This window comes from Nelusetta ayraudi, unplaced genomic scaffold (genome assembly GCF_046127955.1).
Source record: "Nelusetta ayraudi isolate G7.1 ecotype Tasmania unplaced genomic scaffold, CSIRO-AGI_Nayr_v1 ptg000011l, whole genome shotgun sequence".
Taxonomy (NCBI): domain Eukaryota; kingdom Metazoa; phylum Chordata; class Actinopteri; order Tetraodontiformes; family Monacanthidae; genus Nelusetta; species Nelusetta ayraudi.
In genome coordinates this window covers 16,345,435-16,363,517 of record NW_027466061.1, presented here as the reverse complement: position 1 = coordinate 16,363,517, position 18,083 = coordinate 16,345,435, and positions in this window count along the sequence as shown.

Genomic DNA, 18,083 nt, shown 5'->3' with positions numbered 1-18,083 from the left:
TGGCTTTTGAGAAACTGACTTCCAGTCCTTCAGAGGTCCTTTTTTTGAAGAGACTGAAGCAATTTGAGTTCCTCGCCTCTCCTCTTTGGTGCGTGTGTGATCATGTCTCTCTAACTTGCTCTCTCTAGTGATTATTTCCACTCATCAAAAGGCAGAGAAGGGCCCGGAGAAAGTGACTGTGGCCATCTTTCCCTTGCTCCGCGGGCTCTGCTTACTCACCACTGGTGAAGGTCAGGGGATGGACTCATTCACCTCGTCTTCAAGTCATCAACTCTCCGCTGGCAGCAGCGCTCTGCTCTGCAGCGACGTGTGCAAGCGGTGGCTACTCTTTCCTAATGAACATCCTGGCTAAATATACTTATTAGATGATGTACTTTGCACTCCGGATATCATCTTATTCCATTTGCACTCCCCTCTCTTGTTCCGCGTTGATCTGTAGGTAATATTCTGTACTGTATGTGCCTCCTACCTTTATTGAAAAAGCCTCTCGGCCATTCTATGCCAGCAAGATAATTATAAATGTAACCCGTGGCGAAAAAGCAAAACACAACTCCCACATCTCTCCCTTGCCATTTCTCTTGTTCTCTCTCCTTCTCTCTTTCCCTTCTCTCCTTCCTCTCGCTGAGCCTCTGGAGCTGATTTCAAATTTTCAAAGATAACTCAAAGTGAGGCTGTAAGATTGAAGGCTCATAAATACCTTTATTATAATATAATGGCCACATATTTCCAGCAATTATTTCAGGTGGAAAAATTAGTTCATCTGTGTGATGAATGCGGGCGCAGTCTTTGGGGGACTCTGAGTGTTCCTAGATGGACAATTTGCAATCGGTTAATATCTCAAGGAGTGAAATAATATGTCACAGCAACTTTGCTGGAGTTAAAAGGGAAATGTGATCCTGGTGCGGTAGGAAGAGCAGGAAGAGGTAGGAAGAGCTCAACACCTGAACCAATTATTTGAATGACTTGAACATGCTTAAGACCAAGGCAGCCTATGCAACAGAAATCCCAGCTAAATGTGCACTTGCTGAGAATAACTTACATTCCTTATGCTTTCTAATCAACAGAGGTGCAATTTCATTGGCAATATCCACATTCTTAGTAATAACTCAGTAATGATTGTTCTGGTATGTGGGCTAATTTATTGCCAGAAAATACTGAAGATCAGTCCTTTATCATGGAGTACCTGGTAACCACAATCAGGTTACCAGGTACTCTTTAGTTTAGCTCACTAACTGTTTCCTAACAGGTTGACTGAAAGGACATTTACCTGCATGGCATTAGACAGATTTTCTCCTCATCTCGTTCTCAAATGAGTTCACACATTTTAGATGGTGGCAAAATGTCATAAAAACTGTCAAATGGCAAACACCTTTTTTAAAGGCAAAGTCAGTTGGTGGAATGTGTGCTGATATCTGCAGCGTCGGTCAGTTCAACTATAACAATGGAAGAAAAAAGGGGATTTTAAATTCACACTGGGTAAGATTTACTAACATCTAATAGAGAGCATACTACAACCAATGGTCATTCCTGTTCATATAACAGGTTTGATGTCATGCTAAACTCATGCAAGCCAGAGCAGATCAGAGCTCAGTTCTGTAATCTGGCCACCTCCTTATTGGTGGGTTGTTATTACTTTGTAAGAACATAACAGTTGTTTAGTTGTTGTGATGGATAATAGTCATATGTGGAATTTATTTTCTCTATTTATTTTAATTTCATGCCAATAGATCGGTTTAAAAGAATACACACTGGGACTTTAATGACGCTAGTAAACAAGATCATTTGATTCCAAAACCTTGCACGCAGTCATTTTGTTCAACGACTTTAACCAAACCCACTGCACTGTTTACAGCGTTGGTGACAGTGCTCCAAGTGGAGGAGGCGAGGTAGTGCTCCACAACACGCTGTGCTTTCCATTGCTTATTTATCAGCCAAGCCTTGAGTTATGGTGCGCTCGCAGTGAGGAATTTTAGACCGGACTATGGTCGCTGCAGGCCCCTTGGCATACACTGTACACTGAGAGGGAATCATTTATATTCTACTCCAGAGGTAACAGAAGAACATGAGATTGGGAAACAGCTCAAACACCACTCTGCTTGTGAGGCTTTAGGCGCAGAAAAGTCAAGCTGTTTTTTTTGGGGGGGTGGGGCACATTTTCAAGAATCTTCTGTTTTTCTTTTCTATTTTTTTAAATAGTTTCTCTGAAAAAAAAAAACTAATGAAAACTAATAAATATGCTGCGCTCAGTTGCACCTTCGCACAGACGTGTAGACTTGCGCTGATGGAAGAACACTTTTCAACATTTTTTGAAATCTAACCGCTGAAGCTGCCTGGTAAAATGCTATATGAGTACAGCTACTTTCCAAGCTGGATTTAGAAAAGAAAAAAAAGCCTGGAGGTCATGCTGGGCCAGTGGTATAATTGCGAATGTGTCCTTTGGCGAGAATAGCAACAAGAACGTAAACCCCTTCCCTGACTCCATTTACTTGCCTCGCACCCACAATAAGTTGACAATTAATACTGGCGAGCTATCCTTGATTAAAAGGTCTCCAACGCTCTGTGTTTGCTCACCGCCAGCGCCGCTCCAGTCGCAGCCTTTATACATGGGCAGACCTGCGTGTTGGGAGAACTCTAATGATTCTGGAGCTTGCCATTCGAGGGCCACCCATCCATCATAGCGGTAAGGCCAGCGGCTTTATTATAATACAGAGGACAGACATGCTCCCAGGCTATGTGGGACACAATAGAGGTCTTTCAACAGACCTATAAATACATGATCTGTCAGAGTTGCTGTCCTGGGGGCGCTCTCAGCCAGGCTCTAGCCCTCCGGTCGGCCATCACTTATGCTAAGATATGCGCCAGCCCTCGGGCTAAGGCTAAGGCTCGGTTCATTTCAGCCCCTCATCAACCACCACATTCTACCTCCGGCCATGAGAATAAATAAGAACAAGATGAAAAAAAAACCTGATTCATTATGATGGAGAGCAAAACTTTAACAAAACAAACAAATGCGGGGAGTGAAAACAAGCGGTGATAGCTTACCGCTGACTCTCTGGGAGCAGCTTCTGAAGCTGTCGAGAGGATAACACCAGCGGGGGGTTGACCACATGGTCTCCATGCCGAAGGTTGTGGTGCTGCAAACCATCGTCATGTCGAGCAATAAGCCAGGTGTCAGTGATGGACTATTTTGTCAGAGGTGATGGCGTGTTGGAGATGGTGTCTGATCTGCAGGTGGGAAGAGCTGGATCTCTGTCAGCCCTCAGCCTCCCCTCCAACATTCTGCTTTAGCAAGAACATTTCAGACGACATACGCTGCCGCTGCCGCTGCCACTGCCACTGCCACTGCCACTGCCTCCTCTTCCTCTTCCTCTTCCTCTTCCTCCCACCCCATCTCCACAACCTATCTCAGGTGAGAATCTCCTTTCACTGGTTGCCTCCGAGCCAAGATCAGCAATCTGGGAGTTGGGTGTGTTCTTTTGGAGATTAGTGTGGATGGAGGCTGTTGCACGTTAGAATAATAAACAGGTGAGGCACTTTAACTCTGCATAATTCCATATCTCCGTGCCACCTAATGTATTAAAATTATATTCTTCCTGGGGGCAGAAAACCAGCAGCAGATTATGTCCAGGGCATGGTGAGTGGGAACCCGATGACAAATCTCACCACTCGCACAACAATGATCAGCCAGGCAGGAGGCTGCTATTTATCATGCTTCTTTTTCTCTGTTTCTCCGTCTCTCTCTCTCACCCTCTCACTCTCACTCTCTCACTCTCTCTCTCTCTCTCTCTCTCTCTCTCTCTCTCTCTCTCTCTCTCTCTCTCCACCCGTTCCTGCCGTCTGAGGGTGTGAGTGGGGCAGTTTGAAGTGTTGCTAATTTGACTGATGAAGTGCTAATGCCCATGTTTACGTCGGGCAAGGGCTCGGCTGTATCTGTAAACAACACCTTACCCCGAACACACACGTGCGCCGCCCATGCACTTCCTGTTGCCATTAAGAGCGTGCTCACTCCCACCGGCTCCCTCTGCGGTTACTCCGAGGGTTATTCCAGTACCCTTGATAGCCAAACCAGGTGGGGAGGTGGGGTTTAGGGGGAGGGGGAGGTAGCATTCATAATGGTCGGTGTTGTCAGATTTTAGTGCCCCTCCCATCACACGCACATTCTCAACACAACACCCCCTCCTCTCCACCAGTTTTTCCATCCAGCCCCCAGCGCTCCCCTCCCCGACTCACTCTTCCTCTTCTTCTACTTCTTCTTCTTCTTCCCCCAGATCTCTCTCCCTCACTCTTTGCCACAGCTGCTGCCTCCTGGCCTTACCCAGAGCCTTCAGGAGGCTTTCCAGCTCCCTCTCCTTTCCCCCCGAAGCCAAGAAGGAAAAGCAGGCAACGGAGGAAAATAAAACTTCAGGCGTACCACGCAAGGCCATCTGGGTAATCTTGTTCGAAAGGCTCGAGGTGATAGCTGCAATTTACACAGGCAAAAAAAAAGAAGAAAAAAGAACAGACCTCATTTCCATACCTACCAGCCTCAAGGAGATGAAATTGAATAAACTATGAATTAGAAAAGAATTACAGTAAAACCAATACGGAATATTCAACATTAGTTCATTTTGTCCTTGTGATAGAATGGGGGGGGGGGGGGTGCTTTATACAGACACATACACCTACACAAATACACAGGAACACATATGCGTGCATCTTTACTTAGAAAAACAGTTGGGCTGACGTGGAGCAGCTATGGACAGAACAGAACAGACTCACTCAAAACAGCACGCTCCACTCAAGCGCACGCGCGCGCGCGCACGCACACACACACACACACACACACACACATACACACACACACAAACAGACAACACACGCATAGCCAAAGGGGGGAACCAATATTTGTGATGAAAGCAAATCAAACTGAAATCCAACATGTTAAAGTCAAGTTGATTAGTGTGAAAATGTAAAAGCATCTTCAACTGGCATATCCTACAGCCATGGAGACATGTTCATTTGCAACTTAATGGCTGAAAGCATAATTCTGCTTATATAAACCTCAGAAGAGGCTACATTTTTTTCCCCGAAATGTGCCTTAATTTAATGAAGTAAACACCACCGCAAAACAATAAATGCCCCAATTAAAGAACAGGCATGACGAGAACTGTCTATTTCCCGTTTCGCCCCTGCGGACATATGTACCCAAGCGTGTCTGTGCATTTACCCGCACGCGGAGGCATATGCATCGTGTGCAGCTCATAAACGCGATGCCATTACGTCTCGCATTAGCATATGCGCCGTGTTGTTCAAGATGTAGGTTATCTAGTGTGAGATCGAGGCTACATGTTTGCGGCTACTTCCCTGAGCGTGCACACATGTACCGCGTGTGCTACACCGGTGCGCGTCGCATGTCTGTGGCGGTATGGTGGTAGCGCGTAATTGGTGCGTAATGTAGTCAGGGTTACCATTCGTAATTGCACGGCTGTTATTTGGACATATTGCGCATTAAAGGCAGGATGCGCCGTCCTCCATTCTTCCTTCCTTCCTGCCTTCCTTCCTTGCCTGCCCCTGTGTCTGTATGTCATCTGGCCTGCTTCGCACCCCTGGGGGGCTTATCCCATCAGGCTCGCTGTGCTCCAATGTGTCCCGACAGACCTGATGTGATCTGAGTGGCTGACGGGTTTGTCCCTGCTGCCCGCCGTCTTTTCTCCTCCCCTGCTTTGCACACGCACTCACTCACGCACGCGTGCATCTTAGAAGCACACAAACCTGATGTGGGTCTCACTGCACTTTGCACCCCCCACAAACGGCATCAGATCATAGCAAAAATGGCGATTGTCACCTTGCCCGCGCGTGCGCGCACATACACACACACACACACACACACACATAAAAAATATCAGTTGTGCACTGCAGCGGTGTCGAGTCTTCACCTTCACTTTTTCCATTGATAATTCAAGTGCATAACGCGGTTACGTGCTTCACTTCTACTTTTAGTGTTCATTTGAATGCGTCCATTTTGAGCTCACCAATGTGAACGTTCAATTATGAAACCCCGCTGGAGAGAAACAATGCCCTCTTGGTTCAGTAGCCATCTTACACACACACACACGCGGGAGCCTGGGGGGATGCAGAGAGAGTGGGGGTTGGATACCATGAGACTAGGGCATCAAACTGGGGCTTAGAGACAGAGATATAACCAACTGGAACCTCATACCTACGGGGTGTGTATCTTTGTATCTGTGCGTGTGTCTGTTTGCATCCTAATGTTAACACAAACACATATGGAGAGTGCAAGCGAGCGAGGGCTGCATAGGAAGAACAGGCCCGACAGTTTGTGCAGACTCCATATGTGCGTGGGCGTGTGTGTGTGCGTGGGCGTGTGTGTGTGTGTGTGTGTGTAATGTAATTGTTTACTTGTGGAGGACAAAATTGTTTTTGCCTGCAGGTATTCGCGGAGCTGATGAGAGCCGGTCTGATATCTCAGTCCACCAATGGTGCGTGCGGGGCCGCCCCACAGCCTGCCTCCCAAAAACCGCACTGTTTATGTCTGAACACTGTGTGGGCAGTGCACGTGCTTTTATTATCAAATTAAGACATCTGTACGACGCTTCCTGCAAGAGGCGAAGCGGTTCGACGTCTGCGTTGGAGTACAATGGCAACACTGGGCGTCAGACTTTTAGCCTTTAATTAGAAAGAGATCAGGGCTGTTTTTATTGACATTTCTCTGCACACTTCAGGCGCCGAACCGTAATGCCCCAATAGCAACTGCAATGTTTTGTTTTCTCTTTTTTGTTTTTCTGAATCAATGATTAACTACCTAGCCCAGATTTTAAATCACCTTTAGGTGCTCCTCGCGAGCTAGTCGTCCTTATGGCTAAAATGAACCACATAACAGAGGAAATGGCTCGGGGAGTTTGGTGACAAGGCGTTCTTATTATTCTGCCTGTGTCCATTCGGGCTGCAGTGTCGTAGAAATGATAGATGGCTTGTTTAAGTTTTACAGTGTTGTTGCTAAAACTAACTTTTTCTTCCACATGAATAATATGACGTCTGCGCTGCTTTAAGATGACACACCAGTTTGGACACCGTCAACTCAGAAAATCTTTCCTCTGAAAGCCCGGGGAGGTAGCCGCCATTTTTGGGGGGCAAGTGTGACCCATCCGCGGTCCGGCGACCATTCTGGGCAAGCTCGCCGACAGGAAGGGAGGGGTCTCAAGAGGCCAGCCGGGTCAGGAGTCACTTGAGTCATGTGACCACCCTCGGGCGGCGTTGCCGGGAGTGACAGCGAGAGCAAGAAGCAGAGCCGCGGTGTAGCAGCGAGCCCACGGGTGAAAAGAAGGTCATTGGCCACAGGAAGCAGTGCAAAAGAGCCCATGGCTACTGTCCTTAATGAGAGTGCATCCCCCGGGGTGCCTATCCCAGCAGCCTAACTGCCACATGAAAAAGCCCAATCCATATAGAGTGCTGTGGGCGCAGCAGAGCAGCCATTTTCATGGTCCATTCCCCGAGCCAGGAGCCATCTTATGAGGTAAACAAGCCAAAACACAAAGATGAGCACCTTGGTGCGGGGTCAGCGCCTCACCACATGTTCCAGCCCACCTCCCTCTTTCCTTGTCTGCCGTTCACTCGCTGCTGCAGCTCCCGTCGCGGCAGGAAAGCCTCCAGAATCTGCATTGTAAATCCATTTATTAATACAGTTGGTGCACGGCGGTGTGGCGGAGGCTAATAAAACAGGAGCCCTATAGGGCGAGGGAGAAGGGCGGGTGGGGCGCGGCGGGGAGGGGGTTACATTTGAAAATAAACTTTGAGTAACTCATTAGATTAAGAAAATTATAAGAATAATAACCCTGAGCGTTGCCCGGGGAGAGAAATCTCATTAACAGGTTTTTCGATTCCTCCTTTCAATACATTTGTTAAAAGTAGCGGGGTGTTCAATTATCACCCGCCCTCTCACCTCCAAGACTCGGGGTGACGAGAAACCCCAGAGAAACCTGCGAAGCTCGGGGAGGAGGGAGGGTGGGGGCGGGGCAGAAAGCTCGTACACATCCGCGCTCGTGCGCTTGCGTGCGCTCTCACTTCACCTACTCCGAGTCACGGGCTCGCTGACCGTTTGTTTGATACTGTGAGCAAAGGAGACAAGAGCTGCAGGGCTGCTCAGCGAATGCAGTCCCACACGTGAGCGAGAAGAGGGCGGCAAAATTTCACGTAAGGCTCTCAGGTCTGTACACGTCAAAGTGTTTGTGGTGTCGGCCTCTAAAGCCTTTTAGCAACTGTGACTACTTAGAGGGACGCTGCAGTTTCATAATGGAGACCGAGCTCTCCGTCAAAATTTCTTTCTTTCATCTGCTTCCAATCGTCCTTTGGGGCCTGCAGGCTACGTCCTTGGGCTGCTAGCTTTTTTTTTTTCTTTTTTTTTTTTCCTGAGCACTATATTTGCTTTGGAGCCAGACGTGGAAAGAGCCCCAGAGGCTCTGGTAACCCGGCACCACCTGGAGTGCTGTGTCTCCACCCAGCCCCCCTCTGGTGGTGGCCTCCGACTGTGCAACCCCCCTTTTCAGCTGAAGCTTTGGACCGAACAATAGAAGCGTCCAACACACCAGATTCATAATGCGGAACAAAAGTGAAGGAACGGCTTTAATTCCCAACTAGAAGCTCAACCACAGTTTTAGTCACGGCAGCGGCGGTGTCCGTCGGCCAAGGGCTGACTTTGAGGAGAGATCCTGGCTTCAAATAAAGGAGAAATAAAGGTTTAACCGAGTGCTCAGTGAGCCATTCCTGCGTTTATTTATGCTACCAGTTGGCAGTTTGCATCACCTTGAGCTATCACATCTTGCCAGCTATTGCTCCTCGAAATAAACTCCACGGAAAGATCCATGCAAAGATGGTGTCAAATTGATTAACAATCATGAAAACTACAGAAGCAAATATTTTTCCTAATTTAAAGACTAAAGTTGAGCCACACGTATTTAAGCTGTTTATAAGTGCCAGGTTCTGCACAAGCTAAGAGCTATTAAATGTTAAATTTAAATAGTCTAGAGTTTTGCTTGCTAACTTTTGTGTCCATATACACAACGACTGTGAAGTGGGCACGTAAATCCTCATAGACTGTTTGTCAATTTTGTTTGAGTTGTGCAACATTCTAACTCTGATGAAAACATAAATAATCCATATGGTATGTAATGTGGTTGTAATTTTACTAGAAGAGCCAGATCAGCCACCGTGTCCTTAGATAAGATGGATGGATTTGTGACATATGGATGCAAACTAATTTGAAACCTCATGGGAAAATCACTAAACATTTCTATGGAAGAAAAAAAAACAAGCTGTGAACATGTCTTTGCACATTCCAAACGTGTTATTTCTCCCCAAAATAGAGACGGAAGATTTGCAAAAGGATAAAATTATATATTTAAAACAGTCCTTTAGCCAGAGGGGCTCGAGAGAAGCCATTTCTTTTCTTGCCCTCTGGCAGTAAACCTGGCAGCACTCATTTCCATTTCTCTGTTGCCTACGCAACTGTTGAAACTGCCGCATGTGCTTGGCTTGTTTCATTTTATGTCCAATGAAAATGGCATTTAGTGTGGCAGCGGCATCGGAAAATAAGTGGGAGAAGGGGGAAAAAAATCAATCCTTTGAAAATTGGTTTTCATCAGTGCTACAGCGTCTGACGTTTCGTAAAGTGGCAAACAGTGGCAACGCAAGAAGGGGATGATGATGATGAGATGTACACAATATGGTGCGCAGGGGAGAGGCTATGTTATCACAACCCTTGTTCCCTGTGCACAAGAAGAGCCTTCATTAAAATGTTCTGTGAAACTTGTCCCATGCACAGCTTGAGACTGGAGTGAATAGCGTTTTGCTGGAGGTGGCGAGAAGGTCCAGCACCTCCTTTTGGCTATCCTCGTGCTGTTGTTAAAGGCCCAAATGTGTAACTTTTTTTTCCCCCTAATAATAAGTGATTTTATTTAGCTAAAAAAAACTAAAAAAAAACAACAGGCCTGCAGGGCGGAACGTTCAGCCTCCTTCTCTGATTACAGTTAACATTGTGATGGTTAACGGTTGAAGTGGTAACATGACCAAGTAAATAGAAAGATACTCATTTGATTGCAATATGCTTTTTGACCACTAGGTCTTACTAAATCTTTCACACTGGGCCTTTTAAACGTGAGTTTGATAACCTCAAAATTGTCTCCTAAACAATTATTTCCAATAGACTTTCCTTTTTTTGCTGTAACATTTACGAAGAAAATACGAAACCAAAGTGGGTAACAATGCAGTTATGATAGAATGTAGAGCAAAAAAATAGAGAGAGAGGGTTACACATAGACACAGTGCCACACGGACACCCACGCACGCGCACAGACACACACACACACACGCACACACAGTGAAAGTTTTAGTGCCTAGTTTTGATTCAGCTCTTCATTAGCCACAGGGCCCAACTCCGGTTAGCTCCAGTATTAGGCTCAATTAGAACAAGATCCAATTAGAGGGCTCCCTTCCCCTGGGGCAAGGAGAGGCAGGAAATGGAGACTGAGAAATGTATAAGTCGACAACATGCGGACACAGCCAACATAAACAAACTTACTTTGTTGATCTCTGCTGTTGCTACGCAGGAGTCCTCTGGGAGTTAAAGCCCTGCAAGTCTAAGCTATGAGATAAAACAAAATAAAAAAATAAAAAAAAGAGGCCCCGGAGCAAAACATGAACTCTGTGAACACAAGGGCTCCGACACCATGAAGGGAACGTCTGGGCCCAGAAAATGAAAAGCCCACAGGCGTTTTCCATTTACAGCTAAAAATCCAGCAGTAGCTCCTAGCCAGGGTTAGTATCAGACTCTCAATATGAACACTTACACTACAGGGGGAACAAATGAGTAGCCTTCTATTGTCGCTCTATTAAATCTGTCGCTTAATAGACATATACGTTACTCGTGACAGAAATCAATAATGTACAGTGAGACAAAGGGCAGCGGGCAGCAGGAGAATAAAACAAGAAAGGTGTAATTGGGGAAAGACACGACAGGATAAAATCATTTGTGTGAGCAGCAGTAGCACAGGTTCCTTTTTTTCCTGTTTTCTTTTCTCTCTTTCTTTTGCCGGTCTGCCTATCAGTAGTGTTGGAGGTGGTGATGGCGGCAATGTTGTGTGAGCTGTTTGGGCTTGCCCTTGCCTCGGGCACCTAGTGTTCCTCCCCCAGGCGGCATGCGAGGGAAATGGTGTGTGGTGGGAGGGTAAACCTTGACCTGCCTGCCAGGAGGCTGCGCACGGAATGAAATGAGCACAAACAAAGCAGAAGCGAGAAGGGGAGGAGGAGGAGGAGGAGAAGGAGGAGGGAGGGAGGGAGGGAAGGAGGGCGATGGGGAAAGGAGGTGTGCGGCGCTACTTGCACCGCCGCAACAGCCCTCTTTTTTACGGCGTCTTGACGTGAGTGCGAGTGGCAGGAGACGCGTCGAGACTCCGGCAGGCGGGACTCGCACGCCTCCCTGATTGGGCCGCGCTCAGGTGTTGTGGGTGGCATCCTGGTACGCCGCAAAGAGGGAATGTGAAATGTTGCCTCTTTCCCTTCATGCTCTGCCAAGTTTGGTTTCAGGGAGAGACGGAAATCCCATTATGTCACATGTCAAACTTGGCCCCCACAAACTCTGAAAACTCTGTTTGTGGAAATTGGGTTCAGGTCTTAATGAGTTGCAAAGTGGTTTTGGGGCCTTCGTTCGACTGCAGAGGATATATTTACCCCGGCGTTGGGTGAGAACGTGCCGCGATAAATCAAGCCTGATTCGTGAGTTGTGTTTTGAACAAACAGTCTTGGGGGCCTGTGATTGCCTGTCGGTTCCGTTTTATTTAGTTCTGCTTGCGCCACCTGTCATATCTTTAAGATCCCCGCGGATAAAGATTCCCTCATCCTGGGAGCGCTCACCAAAGTGCCGTAAAGCAGCGTGTTGACAGAAGTGTGTACATCGTGTCGGCCTGCTTACCTGCGAGAAGCCCAGTGGAAATCCATTACATACTTTGGAGACGACTCATGAACGGAATAATTAGCACAGCATGCTTTCCGCCCGGCTGGAAGTCTCTCTCGATAATGAACAAAGGGAAGGAAATTAGCTTTTGTCTCATAAAGTCACAACTTCAAAGATCCCTGCCATTGCATTAATACAGCCATAGCCTGCAGCGGCGTGGAGGAGAATAAAATAAGCACTCTAACTCAGACCCCATTCCTACCAAGGTCTTTGTCAGGACAAACGCGGGAGCTCGGCTCTTAGAACCACACCGCGCTGGGATGGATCGGTAAGCCGGGTGGGGTGGAGGAATGCGGGCCGGTCGGAACCAGTTTTTAATTGTGGATTCAGACTAAGGGCCTCATAGTGTTGTATCAGTTACAAATAGCATCGCTCTCCAGGCGTAACATTGTTTTCATTCCTTCTTTATACGTGCAGCTGATGTACACCTAATCACATCAGGTCCAGACTTTGCGCCTGCAGCTTTCCAGCTGTGTCCCGGGCGACCTGCGGACCGTGCTCTCTCCGAACTGCCGGGCCAGTCGGCACCAGATGAATCGGATCAGAACGTGGTTCCGTACGGGAGGAGATGTTGGCGAGCGCTGTTTTTGTTTTTGTTTTCATTGCAGTACAATTATTAGGATAATTTTCTAACAAATTGCCGGCCAATTTAACAGTTTTTTCACTCACATCTTGAGTATATTGCCCTTTGCTGTTGTTATCATCCCTGTCTCAGAGCGAAAGGAAGCGTCGCCGAAGACCCCGGCCGAGGCAAGTGTTGTCCAAGGCACTCTATTCGTGCCTATCTGCACCTTTATCTGCCGGGATCAGTTGTTAGTGCTGGCAGTTTTCCTCTCCTGTCCTCTGGAGAGAGGTGGCTCTCAGCTGGAAAGAGGTGCCAGAGGCGATGCACTGTCTCCATTGTACGCGGAGACACATGGAGGACTTGAGAGACTCAGTGCAGGTGCAGAGAGGTAGAGTGAGAGGGAACACACCTGAGGGGGCGGAATTTTTTTTCTCACAAAAAGTCAGGCTTGTTTTTTGTTTTTTTTGTTTTTTTGAGGGGGGGCCTTTTATGTGCAGGTACATTTGTTGTCAGGAGGACAGATTTACTGGAGGTACACTGTTTTGTGGGAAGGAGAAGAGCCCTACGTTAAAATTTACCTTCCTTCCTTAACTGTGTTAAGACATTTGGTTAGAGACAAAAAATAAAAGAAATGTAGGCAAGTCAATGATTCATAGCAGCGTTTGAATTTGAAGTAGTACGACACAGAGTCACTGGGCTTTGTTGTCTTCCCCATCCGCAGCTTGCTGTTCCTGCACTGCCTGGACACAACGAGCTAGCACCCAAACCATGAGCTAAGACCATACCAGTTCCTGCACCAGTAATTCAGTGATTCAGTGATTTGCCAACTGTTTGTTTAAAAGCTGATAGGCAACAAGAGTCTAAGGGACAACATCTCTTCATCTCAGTGGAAATGCGGCAGTGTGGGGAAGGAAGGGAACCAGAGAAGAGGTAGATGGAAGGGAGAGGCCGGACTTTGTGAAGACCAGTATGGAGCAAATTGGAAAACTGGTTTGTATTTTTTTTTTTTAAGGGGGGGGGGGGCATTTACCTTCAGCTTTGAAACGTCTTCAGATCATCACGGTAGCAATTTCAGAAAATTCATCCGGCGAGTGGCTGGATGAGCGCTGATGTTTTCATCACGTTGGTTTTAATTATATGTCTCACTCAGCACAGTTCTTCCCTCTACTCGGCTAATTTAGATTGAGATCCTTCCAGGCTTTCCCCTATCTTTCATTTCCCTCCCCTCCTCTCCTCTCTGCATCCCATCAGCCCCTTTGTAGAAAAAAAGGGGAAGGGAGGGGAAAAAAAAACCTTCATGTCTGTGACTTTCTTGCCCTCCAGCGTATGAAGCCCTCTTTTATTTTGATCATCGCAGCACAATGGATTCATGCCATTCTGGCAACTTTATTCAGTATCAGCCCAAATTTACATACTGCTTAACAAGTTTGTGCGTGACTGTTGATGCCTCTGATCAAAGTGCTTTTGGAAATCTTTCTCATCTGAATTTTTTTTTTCCCCTCCTGCCCTTCATTTCAAATGCATGCTGCAGACAGGCATCTTTAACTCAGGGGCAAAGAAAGGTAACCTTAGTGCTGCACAAGCCCAAATGTCATCCAACAAGGAGGGCTCATGTCCCGGGGATAAAGATAATGTAATCTAAGCAGTATACAGTGTGTGACTGTGTGTCTTTGAGTGTGTGTGTGTGTGCGTGTGTGTGCATGTGTGTGTGTGCGCGCGCGAGAGTGGGTCTGTGCTAGCCTCAGTGTTTGTTGCAGGCTTGGGTTTGGGGGTGGAGGGAGACAGGGGATGACAAAAGTCAAAGCAGTCATGTGTCATTTTCGGTGCTGAAGGGCTGGGACCTGCCTCCGGGGCTGTCCTCTCTGTCAGACGCACTCAGATATCTGCGCTGAACTCTCCCGCTGTCTCTTTTTCTTCTGCTCCCTCCATCTTTCTGTCTTTATCTTATGCACGCGCCTATTTGCAGCTGCACGCTGGTGCACCAGCGCACACAACAGCTTTGGCCCTAAGTGCACTAGTTTCCGAGCGGGTGTTGCGCGTTTTTGGTTGCATTTTAGCTGCATGAATCAAGAAATGTTGCATCTGTGCCTGCAACAGAGCAAGATTGCAAATATACAAACATAAACATGCTAAACATATAAACAAACATATAAACGTATAAATAAATTACACGCTGCACAGGAAGAACAGCCCCTACAGTTTGAGCAGACTGCATATATACGTGTGTGTGTGTGTGTGTGTGTGTGTGTGTGTGTGCGCGTGCGTGCGTGACTGGTACCCTTTGTGACATCATTAAGGGCTGATCATTTGAGGTCCTGTTTTTTGGAACAAGCACAAGATGGACTTCACTCGTGTATGTTGAGTTTGATTCAGATTCAGATTCAGAGCACTCCATTAATCCCTGAAGGGCAATTCACTTTACAGTCACCTGTCCATAGCAGAAACACAACAAGATAAGACAAGGCAAGGCAAGGCAAGGCAACATGACCACGACCACAGGCTAGAAACACATAATGATGTTGAAAAAAAAGACAAATTTAAATGCTGATGTGTTTCTGAGTGCCGAGGGTATATCTTAATAAAAAATAAAAGTGCACACAAGATCATGAAATGCTGTGAGGCTATGTAATTTTTTACTTTTTATAATATTTACTTCAAGCCAAACATCCTGTTGCAAATCAAGACGTCAGCCCGTGTCACCCACCTCAGCACTGAGGGCACGGGGGCCTACCGCAAAAACATCCTGCGTGCCAACCCACTAGAACAGCCTGCCGCCCCCTTCGCAATTACATTAACAAAAATCTTGCTCGCAAAAAACACACACAGTCACCGGAGCAAACAACACAAATGAAAACATGAAAAAATGAAACAAGGAAGGAAAAACGGATTCAGAAATACAATGAAAAGAGGGTGTGGGTGGAAAGAGAGGAATCGTGGGAATGCAAGATTGCACCTCCCTCAGGCAATCGAATTATCCTATGGGCTGATGGTTCCTCCTTATGCGTCGGCTGACATTTTCCTGTAACCCCATCCCGAGTAATGCTATGTGATGTGTGTGACTGGCTTCTGCCAGGGCCCTGAGAGGCCACGGAGCCCCGGGGCCATTTGCTTTCGGCCCGCAGCATCCTGGGAATTGTTTATTTTAGCTCTGCCTGTCCCGTTTTTTTGCCTCTTCCTTGCACTCTTGCCATCTCCCTCCTCTCCTTCTCTCAATGCCCTCCCCGGCCCTCGTCCACTCTTTGTGGCCCGGTGGTGTCTACTTTCGATCAGGGAAGGATGCATTTGTTTTCTCCCGTGAAACAAAACCCTTCCTTGCAGGCAACTCCTGTGGGGTAACTCAAAACCATGCTTTCAGTGCCGCCCTGCAGACAGTTAGTGTTGCAGCACCTTTCTCCGGGCAGCAAATGGATTTAAACAAAAATATATTTCTAAAAAACTGACAGAGGTATATGTTACTAAACGTTATATTCTGCTGTGTATGATGGTGATAAGAGTGGAGACTGGCTTTGGGAAAAAAAAAAGAAAGAAAGAAAAAGAAAACTGGCTAAAATCAAGATGTGCTATGTGTCCCGTGTGTGAGCGCAGGGGAGAGAGAGGGAGAGGAAGGGAGGGGAGGGGAGAGATTTAAGGACACAGAAGATGAGATGTGGGATATGAGATAATAGAATGATATTCAAAAATGCCGCCCTGCGGCTATAAGTTAAAAGAGAACATTAAAAGAAACATATTTGGATCGCTTATGGATATGTAAGCCGGCACACCGATATGCCCAAACTTTACTTGGTACTGCTGGAAGGGCCCACAGGGCAAAAAGAGGAGGAGGCGGCCCCTTCTCCTCCGAATACACAAATAGTGTGTAACTGTCGACACATGACAAGCAGAAAAGGGACAGTGTTGAGAACGTAGCCTTTTGTGACCCAACACACTTTGACAGCTTGGCCACCGCTTGAGGTCACAACGCTATTTTGCTTCTTTTTTTTCTTTTTTTCTTCATCTGACAATTTCAAGCAAAAACAACTCTCCCCAGACAGATCAAATTGTTCAGAGAGGATCTGTGGCTGTCCGCGCTACGGCACGGGAGCCCGGCAAAATATCAGCGAGCCCGTGCACTGGATTTTGTGCTCGCGCTGAGCCAGAGGAGTCACGCTGTCAATCTGTGGGAGCAAAAGAAAGACGGAAGATGTCAGTGATAGGATGGGAGCGCTGCTTTTATGCAACACTGCGCTCTGCTGGTAGGAGGTGATAGCACCTTGGCTCTCTCTCACAAGCAGTAGACGGTGTGTGTGTGTGTGTGTGTGTGTGTGTGTGTGTGTGTGTGTGTGTGTGTGTGTGTGTGTGCACGGGCGTGTCTTAATAGAAGGCTAATGTAACCTTCAGCCCCTGGGGATGCAAATGTGGAATGTGTGTGTGTGTGTGTGTGTGTGTGTGTGCGCGCGCGCGCGCGCGCACGCACGCACTTTTACCCTTGAAGCAGTTGCCTTATTTGGACCGTAGGACATTCTGCGCTGACAAATTTTAAACATCCCAGGAGGGGCATACTTTGGAGTACAGCCACAGGGTGGCACATTAGAATGACAAAAAATAGATCCTCAAAGTGAAATGTGAGTTGGAATTGGGCGGGTGAGACAAGAGTGATGGAGATGGCGGGACGCTGGGTCGAACGGACGGTGTCAGCAAGCAGGCCGGGACACGGCCAAATCGTCCCCGATTACTCTTTCCTCTACGTTTTTAACCATGACGTGAGAACGTACGGCGGTGGGCTGTATGTCCACGGTGGTGGGCTGTATGTGCACGGCTGATCAAGATCCACCACCCCAACACTGCTTCTTTTAAAAAAAAAAATAAAAAAATCTGTTGCTGTGTGCTCTCATGAATAGTGTTTTCCGCGTGTACGTGCAGTAAGCCAGTCCTCTTTCCTGGGTATGTGTGTGAGTGCGCGCGCGCGTGCATACAAACAATGCACTCAGTCGACAGCCCGCAGCAGTGTGCATTCTTGCTCGGAGAGTACATGTCCTCGGGCGTCGCAGCGCCGTCGATGACCCCTGGTGAAGCCATTATTTTCTGCATTAATGATGAGCAGCAGCCAGCGATGAGAGAGAGATGGACTGTGTCCTAGGGCACAGTACCGCTGATTATGGGCAACAACAATGCTGGCAGAAAGAAAAGGGAAGAAAGAAAAAGAAAACTTGCCCATAAGCAGTTCAAAAGACTGGGAGTGCGGAATAATAGTGCTGCCGCGGCTCCTATTGACGAGACGGATCAGATAAACCCTGTTGCTGGGGGATTACCCGGGAGGAAAGTTCATTATAGTTTTACCTATTTCGCTCAGCGGATTCAAATCATCTCGTGGAAAACAGTAGCAGTATCTTTGCTGGGTGCTGCAGAGTGAGCACTTCTGCGGCCTGCCACTATTTAAAGAGGGCACATGCGCGATGTAACATCATAGGATTAATTGATCCTCGGACATCAAGCCAAACAGTGTCCTGTAAGACTCACAAACAAGACAAATTGCGG